The following is an 18,030-nucleotide window of genomic DNA, read 5'->3' as shown; positions in this document are numbered from 1 at the left end:
AGACTGACGATAGGCATTACACAGTATAGGGCACAGCAAGGACCCCTGTGGAACTCTGCAAAGGACTAACACGTCACCAGTGTAAAGGTCTCCACGTTTCACTACTTGGGTCCTATGTTCCAGTAAAGAAGAGAACCATTTCAAAGTATCCTCCAAAACCCGGGTGACCTTTGAGTGTCTCTTCAGTAGTAAACCAAAATCTACTGTGCCAAAGGCTGCTGACAGGCCGAGCATGATCAACATACTCAAATCACCTTCGTCAGCGGCCCTCAAAATGTCGTACCACACAGCCACCAAGGCGGTCTCAGTCCTGTGACCGGGTCTGAAACCAGACTGGAAGATGTCTAAGGTGGCATTTTCCTCCGAGTAGGTCTGCAGCTGTGTGGTGACTATGTTTGCCAACATTTCTGCTGTCTAATGTAGGCCTGCAATAGGCCGATCATTTCCCAAAATCTGATGATCTAATGTTGTTTTTTTTAGCAGAGGCTAAAGGACCAATTTCTTTAGGTCCTGTGGCACCAGTCCCTGAGTCAAGGAGGCGTTCACAAAGTCCATCAAAAAATATTTAAGGGAAGATGCATGTTTACTGCCATGTAAGCAGGAATAAGATCGTAATCATGATTAGTAGGCTTCAATGTAAGAATCAGGGCTTCAATATCCTCTGAATTCACTGGTGAGAAGGAAAAAGTGGATGAGGTAGGAATGGGAACATTTAAGCAATCATGCTCGGGGAAAGGTATTATTGTGTTAATGGTTTGAGAATCAATGTTCCCATTAATAGTATTAACCTTGTCATTAAAAACACATTAAACTCATTAGCTAAAATACAAGATGGAATTTACTTAGATGAGGCACACAATGGGGGGAAAGTTTCTTAATTGTGGTAAATAGCTCCTTAGAGGGATATTTTGAGGAGGAAATTTGATTTTGGAGAAAATGCGATTTTGCCTGGGCAATTCCTTGTTTACATGTCGCCAGTGCCTCTCTGGCATCATGGTGAGACGATGGGTTATTGATTTTCCGCCAAATAATTTCTTCCCTTCTGTAATTCTGCTTTAATTCTTTCAAGATTTCCGAAAACCAGGCATTAAGTTTATTTTTATTTTGTTTTTTAGATTCAGAGGAGCCCTAGCATCACAGCAATTCTTCATTGATGCGATATTAGTCTGGTAATATATTTCACAGTCTTTTCCAGCTGTGAATGGTAGTAGACCTTCTTCTATGTGAGGTCCAGTGATAGCATCAAAGGCTGTTTTACTGCGGGACAACACCAAGTTTGAATGGATATTGTTCTAAATGTATAAATTGTCAGGAATAATAGAAAACATCACAACCATGGCATATTTTTTCAATGGAGAATTTCCACCCTGTATATAGTACAATGTCCAAATAGTGGCCCAAGTTATGTGTAGCAGAGGAAATCAAAGATGATAGATCGTGTACAGTCATTATTTCATTCAGCCTTAGCTAGTCTATACTACCAGAGTAATTACACCATAAATTAACATCCCCAAGAATCAACAATTTTGAGCACTGCAATTCCTCGGGTGCAAGAAATGTCTACAAGTTTTCAAAGAAAACACCAGTTGGACCTGTTGGTCAGTAAAAAAGCAGTACCCATATGGAATCACTTACTGAGATTGAAAAAGTACAGTTGATAACCTGAGACTGTTCCTCCCATTGTAGTATTTCGATCTAAAAGCAGAAGCAACTCCCACCCCCTCTCTTATGCTCCCGATTCATAAATGTAATCAAGAAACCTGGGGGAACAAGCAGGTGGAGCACTGATACTGAGTTGGTTTGGAACCATGTCTCTGTGATGAAAAGACAATCTAGGTGCAGTGAGATCAAAAGGTCATTCAGGCCTATAGCGTTTTTTTATAGCAGACCTTGCGTTAATTAAAGCACCATACAGACCAAAATTGGGGGATTTTATAGAGACACTGTTAGTTGTGCTAGGCAATTTGCTATCTTTTTCACTCCCCAATAAACTAAGTTTATTCACAGTCCTTAGACTGATAAAACCCAGAATATCACGTAACCCCATCAAAACATCCAGTGGATACAGATCAGATCAGTACAGCAGCGCCCCATGTTAAAAACTCCAATAACCAATCAGGTGGGGAAAAAAGAATGGAATTTCACCACCCGTCTATAATCCGGTGGGGTGTACAGAACTTTAACCGTCAGACACGCCGACCGCCGATCAGCCCGAACAGACCAAACAGGCTTTGTGTCAGCGCAAACCGCTGACGCGGGCCAGTTATGGCCTGCGTGTCAGGAACCCTAGTGATTCCTCTACCCGTACGTCACATATTCCCAGAAGGTTGTCTTATAGAGTGTCCAAACCTTCCCAAGTATTGCCTGTCACTATTCAGGAAAGCGTTATACTACAGGTTTCACTGTCTTAAAGAAACAGCGCTGTTTACATTCCGATGGCGGTTGCTGTGGAAACTAGGATGTAAACAATGAGGCATACATCATCACGTGCACGCTCTGTCGCATGATTTCATGACCATTTAAACTCCGCCTTGACTTTGGACCAGTGCTTCTGATTTTGGCTGAAATACGCTACGTATCTAGCGAATACTCAAGTTTGGTTTATTAGTTTCCTGACCTGTTACTTTGTCCTTGAACTTCTGCTGCACGTGACTCCTACCCTTGTTACCCTATGTCTCTCCAGTTCTTTTTACTTTATTATGCTTTCTGTGAACTGCTGTCTCACTAACCTCTTGAGTTGCCAACCCGGACTGCACAAAAGGATTTCTGTCTCCTCTCGATTTTGGCTTACCTTTGTCTTCCACGTTGCCGACCCGGACCGCTCCTCGGACTTCTTCCTCCACTCTATTTTGGATTGTTCCTTGCCATCACATTGCCGACCCGGATTGTTAAACGGATTGTTTTCATCTTTCATCTTCTAAAGATTACCTGCACATTAGACTTCCATCGAACTGCTCTCTGGATGGGATCCCCGCCTCTGATCCCTACCTGGTAGTCCGAAAGACTCTCACTCCCTTTCATCCTTGTACGGACTAGAGACTTCCTGGTACTTGGAGGGTGTTTTGGGAGCGTCCATGTTCCGACGGGCTCTTCGAGTGACTTCCTGGCCACTAGGCATTCCGTTGTGCATGGGAGTAGTCTTTTCCTTGGTGTTGCTTCCGGAACTACCTCAAGAGTGATAATTTCATCTATTCTTCACGCCAGAGGCTCATCATCAACAGGAACACGGTAAGGACACCTCTAATCCTTTCTGATCTCTTGGTCCTTCCCCTTTCCTTTCATTATACCAAAGCCTCACTGCTGTATCTTTGTACCTTGTTCCCTCCAGATTTGCATACCTCCTTGCTAATCAATTAATTCCACCTATTTCGACCAGCCAGGGTTTTTGCTATTCTATACTTGTGAGAAGCTCGGTTAAGGTTAGTCCTGTTTGGATACATTGTTACTTGCCTAAAAAGTGAAAAGCTTTTGTTAACCTGCTTTTTCCTTTCCGGCTCTAGGTCTGCAGTTCATGTTTGGGTCCATTCTTCCAAATAATAGATCCCTCGTATGGTATTTTGACTCCATACACAGGGTTACATTGTTGGGTAGAATTCTTCGTCTACACTCCGTGGGCAAGTTTCCCGGCTACCCTGACACTGCGTCACAGAATAGTGTCATCACCATGAAAAAGTGGCCCACAGTTGCAAATGTCTTTTCATTCCTTTTGTGACACTGTTTGAATAGTCCCCATGGGGGAGTTATTTTGATTAAGTGAGATGCAAATTGTGCATTTTAAAGAATACTTATTCAGCAACACTGGCCAAAACTATTAGCCGTATAGTGAAGTAACTCCTCAAACTGGCCCACATTAGCTGAAAAAGTGGCTCACTTTGACCCAAAAAACTGGCCTACATCAGCATTTTGTGTTTTTGGTTCGGCCATGGGCCTATTGCTATATAGTCCAGTCCGAGCCTGATACCAAGTGTAAACCATAAAGGCACAATGGCAAGTGTAATAAAAAAAAACAACCCATAAGTGATTATCTGAAAAGTGTTTTTAGCTTCTTCTTGAACAATTCTGTAGATTTCATTGCTCTCAGATCCGGTGGTGTAGTGTTCCAGGCTTTCGGTGCTGCAGCAAAGAAGGCTCCCTTTTCTACCTGTGTAAATTTGCATCTAGGCACCTTCAATAAATTGAGATTATTGGACCTAAGATCTTGTGTGTGCAGCTTACTCTCCAAAGCTTCAGCCAGGTAAACAGCACTGCACACTGCCAAACATTTGTGAGTAATCATGTGGAGTCGCTATTCAATTTTGGCCTCAATAGGGAGCCAATGTAATCCTCTCCTGGCTTTGGATGCATGGTGCCTCTTTTTTAAGCCAGCCGTAATTCTTACTGCACTATTCTGTATTATTGGCAGCCTTGCAGTCACATTTACAGATCTACACAATCAAACTACAACCGTAGTCTATTTTAGCGCTGATAATGGCCCTCGCTTTGCATTTAATTGTTGAGATACATGGTCGTAGCTGTGCCAGCAACTTAATATAATAGGCAGAAGTGGAGACCAGACTATTAACTTAGTACGCATATTAAGGTTCTGGTGTAAGTATATCCCAAGAGTCATAACTTTCTTTTTGTGGCAATCTTGCATTCAGCAACCTGAGACTGCAAGTATTGTGCTCCAATCTTCATGATTTTCTTTTCTGTACCTACTAACATCAGCTATGTTTTTTCATTGTTCAGGGCCAAGCCACTTTCAACCATCCAGGCCTGTATCGCTTGATATATCTTGTTAATCTTCTTGGTATCCTATTCGTGAATGCCAGATAGGGGTATGGCACATTATGTGTCGTCTGCATAGTTCATAAACCAGGCCTTTCTCTTCCAGCAGGTTGAAGAGAGGTACCGTAAAGATATTATACAGTGAAGGGGGAAGGCACGTCCCCTGTGGCACCCCAAAAAGCAATGTTGCTGGTGCAGACTCTGCATCCTTGTTGCACACTCGGATCTGTTACTCAAGAATGACTGGATACACAGTGTCGCCTTGTCAGAGAAAGCGGCCACTTCCTTCAACCTGGTGATCAATAATGGATGGTCAACCAGGTCGAAAGTCGCAGATGGGTCAAACAGCATAATGAACGTAGCTTATCCTTTGTCCATTACCTGCAACAGCCTGGATTTTAAATCCAGAAAGGCTGTTTCTGTGCCATGCCCTTGCCTAAAGCCAGACTGCCATTTATTTTAAATATTGTGTTTATTCAAGTGCTCTGAAATCTGAATGTTTGCAACGCGATCTAAATTTCAATTAAAAAGGTATATTCATGCTAGGCCAGTAATTCGCTGGTACCAGGGGGGCTGAGGCCTGTTTTTATAAAGAGAGTAGTAATCCAGGCAAGCTTAAACTCATCTGTACCTTGGCTGCCCCCAAACATGGGTCTCCTAAATGAGTGAGTGAGAGGGAGAGGAGTATAGGCCACAAATGTATGTTCATGTATGCTCCCCATCGGCAATATGCACACTTGAATAACGTATTCTGTGACTCTGGATGGTAATGTTGACACCAGTGCGGACAATGTACCATTTGTCTGCCACAATCATTAGCAGTTTATGATATGATATGATAGGTTATTTATAACGTGCTTAATACCCAAAGGTTTCTAGGTGCAGACCCGGGGATCTAACCTGTGTTACTCCGTGTCATCTTGCTTCCAAGGCGAGCACGTTGCCCCTGAGCTATCCTCCCGAGACAAAGACTCCTACTTGCTAATAGAATTGGGTGAGCCTGGTGGGGCTTGGGCAGGCCAGGGTCAAAGCTCTGGCTCTAGCCAGAACTTACATTTGTGTCAGTGCCAGCCCAAAGTAAGGGCTGACCATGAGCACCACCTGCTTCCCTCATGTCGCAGAATGAATTAAAAAAATTAAAAATGCACTCCTGACGTAATGGCCACACGTATAGGAGCACAGCTGTCCTGAACTCTGCAACTCACTGATTAGCTGAGGCAGGACATGAGGAACACTGCACTTCTCGGTATGACAGGGTATGGCTGAGAGTGAACTGGCAGCGGATTTAAAGCATGTTCATTGCTTCATAATATGTGCCACCAATTTCTTCTCCAGCCCTTGCCCTGCACTCTTCCCCTCCCTAGGAGCCTCCATTACCCACAGCCCCTTCCACATCAGCGCCACCATCTCCTTTTTCTCTTTCTGCGCCCTATGCAAAAATACACTGGTGCTGTGTCTAGAGCACCGCTATCCCTCTTTCCTAGCCCCCCAGCGATTTCTTTTGGATGTTTATTTATTTATATATAGGAGCAACAGTACTCTTTTGATCACAAAGAACATACAGTAGAAAAGAAATCAGGTTTGACAGGAAGCAGTGAACTTCTTACAATGGGTGAGTGTGAGGGACATTCTGACCAGGTTGTGGAGGGGAGTAAATGGAACAGTCACCGGGGACAGTACATACGTGAACATGCATAGATTAAGTACAACAAACATTGAAAATGTTTAAGTGCAGGTAGGAAATATGGCCATCTGTACTTGGGATGTGACCATGGTGGGTGAAGTGCTAGAGTGGAGGCAGAACAAGTGAGGCACAGAGGTAGGCTGCAGGCTAAGGGAAACATGTTAGCTAGCAGGCTGATGAGAGGTCAATAAAGAGGGTAACTCGGGGGTTAGCATTTAGTTTGGTTTTAAACAAATCTGTGTGGGCTGTTTCTCGGATGTCCAGGGGAAGAGAATTCCATGCAAGTGGAGCAAGAAGAGAGGAAGAGCGGAAACGAGAGGAAACACAGGGGTAGTCGAGGAGGCAAAACAGAGATTACGATAAGGCTTGCATAATTGAATAGAAGAGAATAGATACAGTGGTACCTTACCATGCATAGATTTGTGAACCAGGAGGAGAAATGTAAATCTGGCCCAGTTTTGCATCGTCAGACATCCTGTCTGGTGACTGTATGAGGAAGTAGGTGTGAAGTGAGGAAGTTCATAAACAGAGGCTTGGTAGCGAAGTTAATGATCTTGTCAAGAGGACAGAAAGCATAGCTGGCAAGACCAAAAAGGATGCTGGCACAGTAGTCTTAGTTTAGAGAAGACAAGAGTGGTTAAGAGATGCTTGGCGGCATTGAGCGGAAGGAGGTGTCTGAATTTCCTAATATTAAGGAGGTTGAGGTGAGCTGCTGTTCCAGTTTTGGAGATGAAATGTGGGAGACGGGCCATAGAAAACACTTAGGTTTCTAGTTGAAAAAGAGTAGTGAAGAGTGGTAGGTGCTGTGTTGGCAGAGGGAGATATGAGAAAGAGCTTTTGGTAGGGAAGAAGAGTATCTCTGTTTTGGTAGAGTGTAACATTAGAGAGTGCCAAGCCATCCAATATTTAATGGCGAAGACCCAGTTGGACATGCTGATAGAGAGATCAATGGAGATTTCAGGAAAAGAGAACAAGATTTGGGTGTCATTTGCAAAAGGTTGGTTCGAGAACCCAAAAGAGGAGATTAGTGCCCCAAGAGCAGAGGTGTAGAGTCTAAAGAGTAGCAGACCCAAGATAGAGCCTTTTGGAACACCAACAGTTAGGGGAGTGAGTTCAGAGGTGTTATTGCTCCAGGAGACAGAGAATTGGTGAGGTGCAAGGTAGGATTCAATCCAGGCAAGGGCTTGATCGCGAATCCCAAGAAAAAAGATAGTATTAAAGAGATCATAGTGACAGCGTTATAGGCAGCAAACAGGTCAAGAAGCATTAGGATAGAGGATAGGTTGGAGTGCTTAGCAGAGGCGATGAAGTTGGACACATTCAGAAGAATCTTGGTGTCTACCTTTCATCTTCACTTTCCATGGCTCCCCAGGTGAGTACAGTCTGTAAACCGGGTCACTTCTTGTTGAAGGTGCTCTGTAAAGTGTTGCCTTTCTTACCTAGTCATTTGCACCCAGCAGTAGGAGCCATGTCAGTTACGAGCAGCTTAGACTACTGCAATGCTCTATATTTGGCCCAGCCTATTGGCCTCATTCATCGGTTGCAGCTGCTGCAGAACCTCGCTGCCTGAGTGGCTACCTCTACCCCCTATGGCACTCATATTAGCCCAGTATTACAATCCCTCCACTTGCTTCCAGTGGCTAAAAGGATCAGGTTTAAATCTCTATGTCTGGTCCATCGGGTTTACTATCATCTCAGGGTGGGCCGTTTCTGTGGCTGCCAGTAAATTGTGGAACAACCTCCCGGTTGCCCTTAGGTGCACTGAAAATCACTTACAGTTTCAGTGCTCTCTTAAAACTCTGCTATTTTAGCTCTGGTTGGTCCATCAGCCATTCCAGACTCCTCGCGCCAAGCCACCCTTTAGGTGAATGTGCTTGTTACAAGTTTAAATAACATAAAATAACAGAGAAGTTTATTTGGAGTGACAGGAGTGGAAACCTGCTTGTAGGGGTTCTCAAAGGTTGTGGATGCTCAAGAAAGACGGTTAAGCACAACCCTTTTGAGCACTTTAGAGTAGCGGGGGAAGGACAGATACAGGGTGAAAGTTAGCCGGTAGGTTTGGGTCAGCCCCTTGCTTTTTTAGGAGAGGGATGGCCGTGGCTGTTTTGAAAACAGAGGGAAAGCAAGCAGAGTCAAAGGACAGGTTGAAGAGCTCAGCGAGGGGAGAGGCCACTAATGGGGCAGTAGGCTTGAGTAGCTGAGGTGCCAGAAGGTCTGATGGGGCACAATATGGGTTAGCCTTCATCAGTAGAGATAGGACTTTGTCAGCATTAGTGTGACTAAAGTGGGAGATGGAGGCAGAGGATGATGGTAGAGTAGACAGAGTGTACAATGTAGGTGGAGAGTGATGAAGGTATGGGGAGAGTCTCTAATTTTGAAAATTTTGCACTGAAGTATTCAGAGAGGTCATTCCCTGTGATGGTGGAGTTGATAGTCAGACTTAGGAGGAGTGAGGCGTGAGTTTAGGGTGTGCTGTAGCTGGTGAGGATGGTTGGCGTGAGAGTCAAGGAGGGTTAGGTAGAATTCCCTAGAGCAGCCTGCTGCAATTACAATTGTTGTTGCTGGAGGTGTGGCTTGATACACTGATATGTCGAGATGCTGGGAGGTCCTTTCCTCTATCATTGTAGAGGAGTGGAGGGTAGAGGCTCCTGCGTACTGTGAGCTCTGCCATGTCTGGATCCCTTGGTCTGCTGAAACTAAAAAGTTAAAAACTCTGCAGGGCGCGGTGTGGCACGGTGTGACGCTCCAGTGGCACTCCAATATGACAATGATTATGAAAATCAATACTGCAGAGTGGTGAGGTGAGTGGTCCGTGGTGATCCGTGGCAACTCTGGGTGCAGGGTAAGTGATCACCTCCTACCTCACTTTGACTACAGCATTGCCTACCACAGATGGGTAATATTCAATCGGCAATCGGCAGTGCGGTTGGCGTGTTCTGCTAACAAATTTACCGTGCATACCAGCATGGGATGAAATCTTCTTTTACTTGCATCTACCCATTGAGTAGCCGTACAAAATGGCTGCATCTGGCTAAACGTGGGCAGTTGGCCGGTAAATCCAGTCTTGAAGTAAAACCTAACAAACAGGGCAAAGCCACTATGACCATGGAGGGTGACGGTGCCCCCCTCTCCCTCGGCCACTCGTGTTTTAAATAGAAGGTTAAATAAATCGACGGAGGATCAAAAAATCACTTAGCCCACTAATAAGTCGCAATCTCAGCAAATGACAAAAGGTGCTAATATTAATCACTTTGAGGAATCACTGTCATTAATTAAGACAATGGATAACAATAATTCACTCTTAAATGTGTGTTTAAATTTGCACCGGAAGTGCTTGGGTGAGCCAGTCTAAGGTGACAAATGATCTATCTGGTGTTATTGCTACTAATCTGTCGGGTAGTCCTGATCAGATGGCGATTGCTGCCGGTACGCAAACTACCCCAGAGTCCTCGAGTAAACAAGTATTAGAAGCACATGAGATGTATTTTCCCCCTACCCTTAGCTCTATTGTAATTACTATTGATGTCATTTTTGGATTGTGTTTGACTATTGCAAGCGAGCAGAATGAACTCAAAAGCGTCTTGGCGTTAGTTGTTGATGTTATTTTGGCCAATAGTGCGAACTCTCCTACAACTGTTTTATTATCAAACCATGAGGATAATAAACAGTCCAAATTGAAGAATACAGCATGCTTTGTACAGCATTGACCATATCGACATCCATGCCACGGATTTAAGTGTCACAGGCTTCTCGACTGGTGGTAACTATTGTTCAACCAAAGCAACCTGCTTTAACTATTCAACATAAAGCTGCCATACAAAATGTCACGCATCAAACAAAATCTTTACTCGTAGAAAGCACACAGGTGGAAAGAAGGGAGCACCCACAATACGTACTGATCCATCTATCGCATGCCCTCCATGTCCCCCACAGACGATCTCGTGGGGACAGTGTCTTAAGAACAAGTCAAGACTGTGCCAGAAGGCTAAGAAGAGTCGGAGTCAGTGAAGCAGAAGAGCTAGGGATAACTATTCTCGACTGGTGGTAACTATTGTTCAACCAAAGCAACCTGCTTTAACTATTCAACATAAAGCTGCCATACAAAATGTCACGTATCAAACAAAATCTTTACTCGTAGAAAGCACACAGGTGGAAAGAAGGGAGCACCCACAATACGTACTGATCCATCTATCGCATGCCCTCCATGTCCCCCACAGACGATCTCGTGGGGACAGTGTCTTAAGAACAAGTCAAGACTGTGCCAGAAGGCTAAGAAGAGTCGGAGTCAGTGAAGCAGAAGAGCTAGGGATAAACAGAGCCTGCACCTACCTGGAACATTGGGCACGTGGCTGCAATTCCCAGAACTAACGACATCCGACACTACAAGTACAAGGGCAGGGTCTTTCAAGAACGGCTAATACGCCAATTATCATGGAAGACCAGCAGGAAAAGGGGTGCCACATTTAAATGCCACTCAATATCATAAGCCACCTCATCAACAGTCGCAATTGCAAGTTATCCCCCAGTCGACCCAGCACGAGGGGTAACTTATCTGGCTCCTCCAGTAATAACGCAAGGACTGGGGTCAGGGACGTCAATTCACCAAAATGCCAGGGGTAGTGGAAGTGACATCACATGGCCTGTGACCTCTGATGACGTCATAGGAAGTGATGTCATTTGACCCCACCCCCAAGTGACATCACAGGAAGCGATGGAACACAACCTTTCCCCTTCACAAAACAGAAAGTGGCATCACATAACATTGTTTCTAAGTACACTACAAAAAAATATGGCTACGATATCACTGTAAAGTGATATACATTTCATACAAGAATGTATCACCATATGTATCTTTAATATCAGTGCATATAGGCCCATATTACCAAATTACTGTGAATGCAAGCAGACGTCCAAGACCAAACGATAAAAGTATGTTATTATACAGCACTTACGCTTGAGCGCTTCATATGGAACAAATATACATACAATATCACTCAACCTGTGTTGGTACTCATTTATTAACCTCAACAGGATGAAAGGCTGAGTTGACCTTGTCGGGAGTCGAACCTCCAACCTGCAGATCAGACACACATTGGAGCAGCGAGCGCTCAACCCACTGAGCTATTTTACCAGCTGTAGCTATCAGAAAACCATCCATTCCAGAAACAAAGATTCATATGCTGCTGGCCACAGCCCATGAGCCTCAATATTAGTAATTTTAAAAACTTTACATTTTAAAAATAATTTTTTTAGGGGTTGCAAGGGAGACTACAGGGGTCGCAGGTGTCACCCCTGGCAACCTCTAAATGACGTCCCTGTCTGGGGTGGTTTGGGAACAGCCATTATTTACCAAGCCAACCGGTACATATGTATCATATGGCAGCAGTGTCTTCTGCACAGTCTTTCATTCCTTCCCAGCAATTTTCCCAGCCACACCCAATTATGGCTGGGGCAACTTTGAGGGCCCCATTAGGAATGCAATATTTGCTAATAACATGGAAATGGAACCTAGAGATTATCTCACTCGTGGTCCTCAATTGTATCCCCTTGCAACCGCGAATCCTTCTGTGATGATGAACTCTAATTATGGGGGCAATGACCTACAAACAGTACACAGCAGGAGAAAGAAGGAGCACACAACCACAAATGATGTAGGCCAACGGGCACTACGATTTGAGGAAATAGAGCCTACAAATGAAAGCCCATTTCTCGTCTAGAAGAATCTAATGGCCTTTTTCAGACAAATTAAGGGCCTACAAATCTTACGAACCCGCAATATTGAATATGTGGAGTTGCCAACTATCCACAGCGTAACAAATTGGCCTATCGTGTTCTGTGTTTCTCTGGTGGCGGTGGAAAGAATACTCTCTGCAGCTATGGACTTACGTATTCTGGGATTTGTTGCCCAGATAAGTCAGGGAGTCTGGCAGAATGGTGAATCTACCAAGCCTGGGAACTGCTTGGGGGAACCAGGAGAGCTAAGACACAATCAATCTAAAGGTCTGGCATGGCGGTGGGTGCAATCACAGCAAAAAAGTCGGGGACAAAGGAAAATTGCACATGGCACTCAGTACATGCTGACTGCCAGCAATGAAACCGGGTGTATGGATGGAAATGCTCTCTTCTATCCTGGAATTCTCAGGGCTAAACTCTTTTTCTTCTCACTTGGCTGAAGTTGATGACCTAATTTCAGCCGACATTTTCCTTTTACAAGAAACCTGGCTCAGTACAGATCTTCACCTGGATGGTTACACTGTAGTCACACGGAAAGCTCTGCTTAACCCTCGAGGTCGCCCGAAGGGGGGGTCACTGAATTGGTGTATGCTCCACAATGGGCGCTAAATGGTTCAGTATGGATGGGAAGCCCTCTAACTGCATGCCGATTACCATTGCTAAGTTCCCATCTATCAACGTACTTACGTGGATTGTTAACGTCTACGATCCTCCTGATGGTCGTTTGTCCGATCATCTAAGGGAGAGCATTAACAGTACTATTGTTAAATGGTGTAATTTACATCATGGGGGTGAAATACTGGTCGCAGGGGACTTTAATACTCATGGTTTACCATCTTGGGACCTACATCTACACTTAAGAAAAATTCTGTAGCAGCTAGCTTATACGCACATGAACTAATCAAGTGCGGGGTAGTCTGGGTTAACAATTTGTTACATTACCATTTAGAGCCCCTAATACCTAGTGGGGAGGTTTCTCTGATTGACATTGTCACGAGGCAGGCAGGTGATTCCTCTCTGAACCTTGATTGTATGTTTGTCACTAATGTTCTTCGTTCCCTTTGATTTAATTATGTGATTAATCCTACTATGTTAAGCGATCATGCAATGCTGAAGACCACGTTTGACATTAATTTACAGACAAGGTATAGGCCAATGTTGAGTCGGGCTGAGACATCCGCACAAGGTAATCATATTATTTGGACAGAGATCAATAGCTGGAAAATCTGTGAGTATATTGAGGAGCTGCGTTGGAAGCCGCAGGATCTATATATCAATTGTAATGGACAATTAGGATATCTGTTGCAGATTTATTTTATTTTTTATTTAATTGTTTTTTTATAATGCTCCTAATACCATACATGAGTTCGGTTTCTAAGCCCAGATCTGTGATTTGAACCTCTGTTGCGCTCCGTGGTCTTGCTTCCAAGAACAGCGCATTGCCCATGTGCAGCTGTGTATTTGTGGGCGGGCCTGGGCGTGTCTTCCTTCTGAATGGTACTGGGTTTAACCCATTTGACATAGGAATTTATGAGAAGAAGAAAGCTTTAATGTGTGATTTGGCCATCAATAGGCACAACAATGCCATCGCAATTGCTAGGCAGAAATTTGAATGACAACTTCAAAAACACGATTTAAGAATTGACTAGGGCATATAAAAGCAGTGTCATAACTGCCAATTGGAAATAGTTTTTTAGGCTTATTTAAACCAATGATTTGTGTAAATGTTGGTCCCTGTATCAAACCCATTTGGTTGGTAAATCCCCAAAAGAATTATCTGGGATCCGTGAACAACGGTGGTAGCAATTTATCATGGAGGCATACTAGGATAGTGAATCGTGTAGTTGCATGGCCATTAAGCCAAGCCAAGAAGACGAGATTTTAATCGATAGGATGAGCAGTACTAGCTTCGCCACAATTATTATGTGGATGAAATCCTCCCGAGCCCCGGCAACGGATGGGCTACCCAACGTTCTAATCAAAGGGAATCCTCAGTTTTGGGCAGAGGTTCTCCATGTAATGGTTATGGAAATATTGGATAGTGGCATGATATCAGATAGCTGGCGATCATCAATCCTCATAGCGGTACATAAAAAAGGGCCTAACAATGACCCACAAAATTATTGCTTGCTAGCTATACCAGATTCAAATAATAAAGTGTTTGCCACTATATTACTAAAACTACTGGAAACACGGGTAGAAAATCTACATCTCCTCCAACCGCAACAACTTGGTTTCAGGAGAGGTTGTTCCACAGTATTAACCATGTGGGCCTTGCAGTTACTTTTGTCTGACACATATAATGGAATGGATGGGGCTCTCTGTCTCTGTTTTGTCGATTACTCTGCCGCATTTGATTCAGTGGTCAGAGAACATCTTTGGAATAAACTGACTGCTTGGCATAAAGACCTGCAGCGTCTTTTCTTCATACAACTTCTGTATACTGATACCTCAGTGTCAGCGCGTTTATCCCAGGAAGAAATGTTTGCTTCTCTGGTTGCCACCAATAGGCTCTTTAATCTCTATGTGGTGGGTATAGGCGTGTCCCTGGCTTGTGTGTTCTAATCCTCCTCCTCGTTTGGAGGGTGTACCTATGTCCTCTATAAGTTATTTGGATGGCACCGCAATACTTTATCGCAATCCGCTGGGCCTCCAACACTTCATAGACGCCCTTGCTCAATATGCAAAAGATAACAGTATGATAATTAATCTTCAGAAGACTAAGATCTTGCAACTGCAGTGCAAGGGAAAGAAGATTGTGAATCGCAATTGGTGGTTAGACATGACCAAATTGAGCCAGGTTAAGACCTATACATATTTTGGTTGTCCATTTCCTGGGATACCATTTGTGACCACAGTTGGGAGCCCTGTGACCACAAAGTTGTTGCGCAAGTGGCAGGTTTTGAAAAATTACATCAGAACTAGGGAAGGAGAGTCAGTAGAAGGCCTCCTTGAGGTATACACCAAATTGGCTATCCCGACCTTGATGTACGGTTTAAATCTATGATTGGTGTCAATGCTAATTGGTTAAACAAAATTGAGGGAAAACTTCTGAGGCCTATTTTGGGGGTGCCTAAATCGGTCTCAGTTAAGGCATTAAGAATGGAGCTCGGATTGAAATCGCTTGCTACGCTCTGGAAGTTGAGGTGCACCAAATTACTAATGAACATTCTTGAAGTAAAGTCAGGTGAAACTTTAAAACACATTTTCACCGCTACTTGGGGCCCAGGGCAAGTTCAGACCTGTATTTTCTGCTTTTGGTGAGTAGTACCAGTCTGTGCGCTCTGCCCGTGTTTTAGTCTGTTTGGGTTCCTTTCTGTTGGTACGTCTATTTATTAACTAACTTGTCCAAAATTAGTTGGAGGTCAGTGGCTGCATGGCTCAATAGGGACCGATATTCACCAGTCGGTCTATTATTTACTGCACTTGGCAACAGATCGGAGGAACAAGCGGACCTAAGCACGGGACGAAACGCAAAGCAAAAGCCCAAAAGGGCATGATATAAACAGCAACAGGAAACCTGGCAAATACCAGAGGAAGGACTATAGGCAACTACTCAAAGGAACCGCTAATCAGGACCCCAAACTAAGATACCAACAATTGGTACACAAGACCCACAGAAGTTTACTCACTGGTGAACAACAACAAAGAAAAAAATCTTTATTTTTGTATAAGCAGAATAACATGTGTGTGTCACAACTATGAAATGTATACACTAAATGTGAAATGTTACACAAATTGACACACTGAACAAGTAAATAAAGTGCCTTGATAAAGCCCAAGGAAGGGCGAAACAATAGCATGTTCAAAGTAATGTAGGCACAAATGCTTTTTTAAGAATGATACATCTTTCACCAAGAAAAGTCACACCAAATAACTGAAGGACATATACTAAGTGAAGTAACTTGTGTCTTAATTATGAATGTGAAACAATTCAAACAAGCACTAGGTGGACTATGTTTATGAGTTGAATGTAAAACAAATGGATTAAAGTGCAAACACTGTATGTAAAAACACCAACAAGTGTGTACCTCACAATCATTACTTAAGCTGGGAACCTGTGAGGACAGCTGAAATAGGAAGCGCAAAGGCTCGCATAGGAACAAAACCATTACACTTCTTAAATAAGTTCAGACCTGGTACTTCAGCTAATCAAAGCCTGATAAATATTGTATCAAATCATCTAAAAGTCATTGGTCTTCAAATGGAGGTTATGTCTGAGCCTGGTATCCTCCTCTTTGATCTAAGGAAAAGATCATTACTGTGGGAACGAGTAACTACAATTGATGCACTGACATTGTGCAAGCTATACCTTGAGTTCGCAAAGCAGGGTTTTGCCTGGCGTAAACCTTGCACATACCTTATCAAATATTGTAGTCTTCCCCTGCAGTGCTTTATTTTATATTTGCGTTTGAACATTTTGCCAGTACGCAAGGTTACAGAGGCCTGGGCTAAGAAACCTAGATTACAGAGGTTTTGTCGTATCTGTGGGGTTGAGATTGAGTCTTTTAGACATATCCTGATGGGATGTCCTTGCTTAAAAACACTCTACGATAAGGGATTTGATTGATTCAGCGTGGAGCATGGGGGTTATGAATCGGATCCGTTCTTGTCTATGATCTACTCTGCCAAACCTTTGACTGCATTAGCTACGGCTTATCATATTTGGATAAGAGCCAAAACCAGACTGTCTTGAGAGGATGTGAGGTTTTATAATAATCTATTTTATTGAATATGTATCATAATTAATGCTGTATTTTAATTGAGTGATTTATCATGTTTTAGGTGTTCAGATTGATGTTGTCTTTTATTTCTTTTAATATATCGTAATTTTATGTTGTGATATGCAAAAGGCCTGAACTATGCAAAAGCATTAATAAAATAAGAATTCCCTTTTCATGAATCAAGAGTGAACTTGAGAGAGTTCAGGGCGGTAAGGTAGAGTTGCGGGTACTCAGGCGAGTGGGTATGTCTCCATTTGCACAGCAGCCGATGCATGTTTGTGCGGTGAGAGTGTCTGAATGGGGTGACCCATGGTTGAGGATGCTGAGACTTATGGGTGAAAGTAAGCAGTGGCAAGTGAGCGGAGAATGGTAGGGATTGCAAGCTGGAGAAGGTAGTGTTGGTGGACGAGGCATCAGGTGTGAAGGAGGAGAGTGAGAACTGTATGTCAGGGAGAAGGGGGAATGTCAGAAGGTTTACAGTCCTTTCAGTAATAGGTGAAGAAAGTGGTGAGGAAAGGTCAGAGGGTGGAAAGGAGATGGTGGTGGAAACAATTGAGTGATCAGATATGTATGGTGGGACCGTTGTACTAGTGGCTGAGAGAGAGGTGGGCATGAATAAGAGATCCAAAGAGTTTCCCCCATTGTGGGTAGGTAGGTTATGGATAGAGTAGAGCGTATGGTCACTAAGAAAACACTGAAGTTCAGACTTCTGAGAAGTGGTTGGAGAGGGAAGGTTAAAGTCATCTAAGAGAATGAGATGTTTAGTGGAAAGATAATTAAGGAGTTGCCCAAGAACATCAAAGAATGGTCCTGTGGGATCAGAAGGGCGATAGATGGAGATTATGTGAACCGAGTGAGGCAGAGCAATAGTAGAGATGGTGAATTGAAAAGAGGTAGGAGAGGATGTGGCATTGAAAATGTGTGAAGCATTGAGGCAGGAAGAGAGTAGGAGTCTGACGCTTCCGCCTCTGCCAGTTAGTTGAGGGGACTGAGTGAAGGATAGTTTGGAGTCATGTGGGGCCGCCAGAGCGGCAGTGCCAGATGGAGAAATCCAGGTTTCAGTGATAGCAAGAAGGTCTAGGGGAGGAGAGCTAGAGCGAAAGTAGTCAGTGATAAAGGAGG

This window comes from Ambystoma mexicanum, chromosome 1p (assembly GCF_040938575.1).
Source record: "Ambystoma mexicanum isolate Mex_15411 chromosome 1p, UKY_AmexF1_1, whole genome shotgun sequence".
Lineage (NCBI taxonomy): Eukaryota > Metazoa > Chordata > Amphibia > Caudata > Ambystomatidae > Ambystoma > Ambystoma mexicanum.
Note: the sequence above shows the minus strand (reverse complement) of the source record.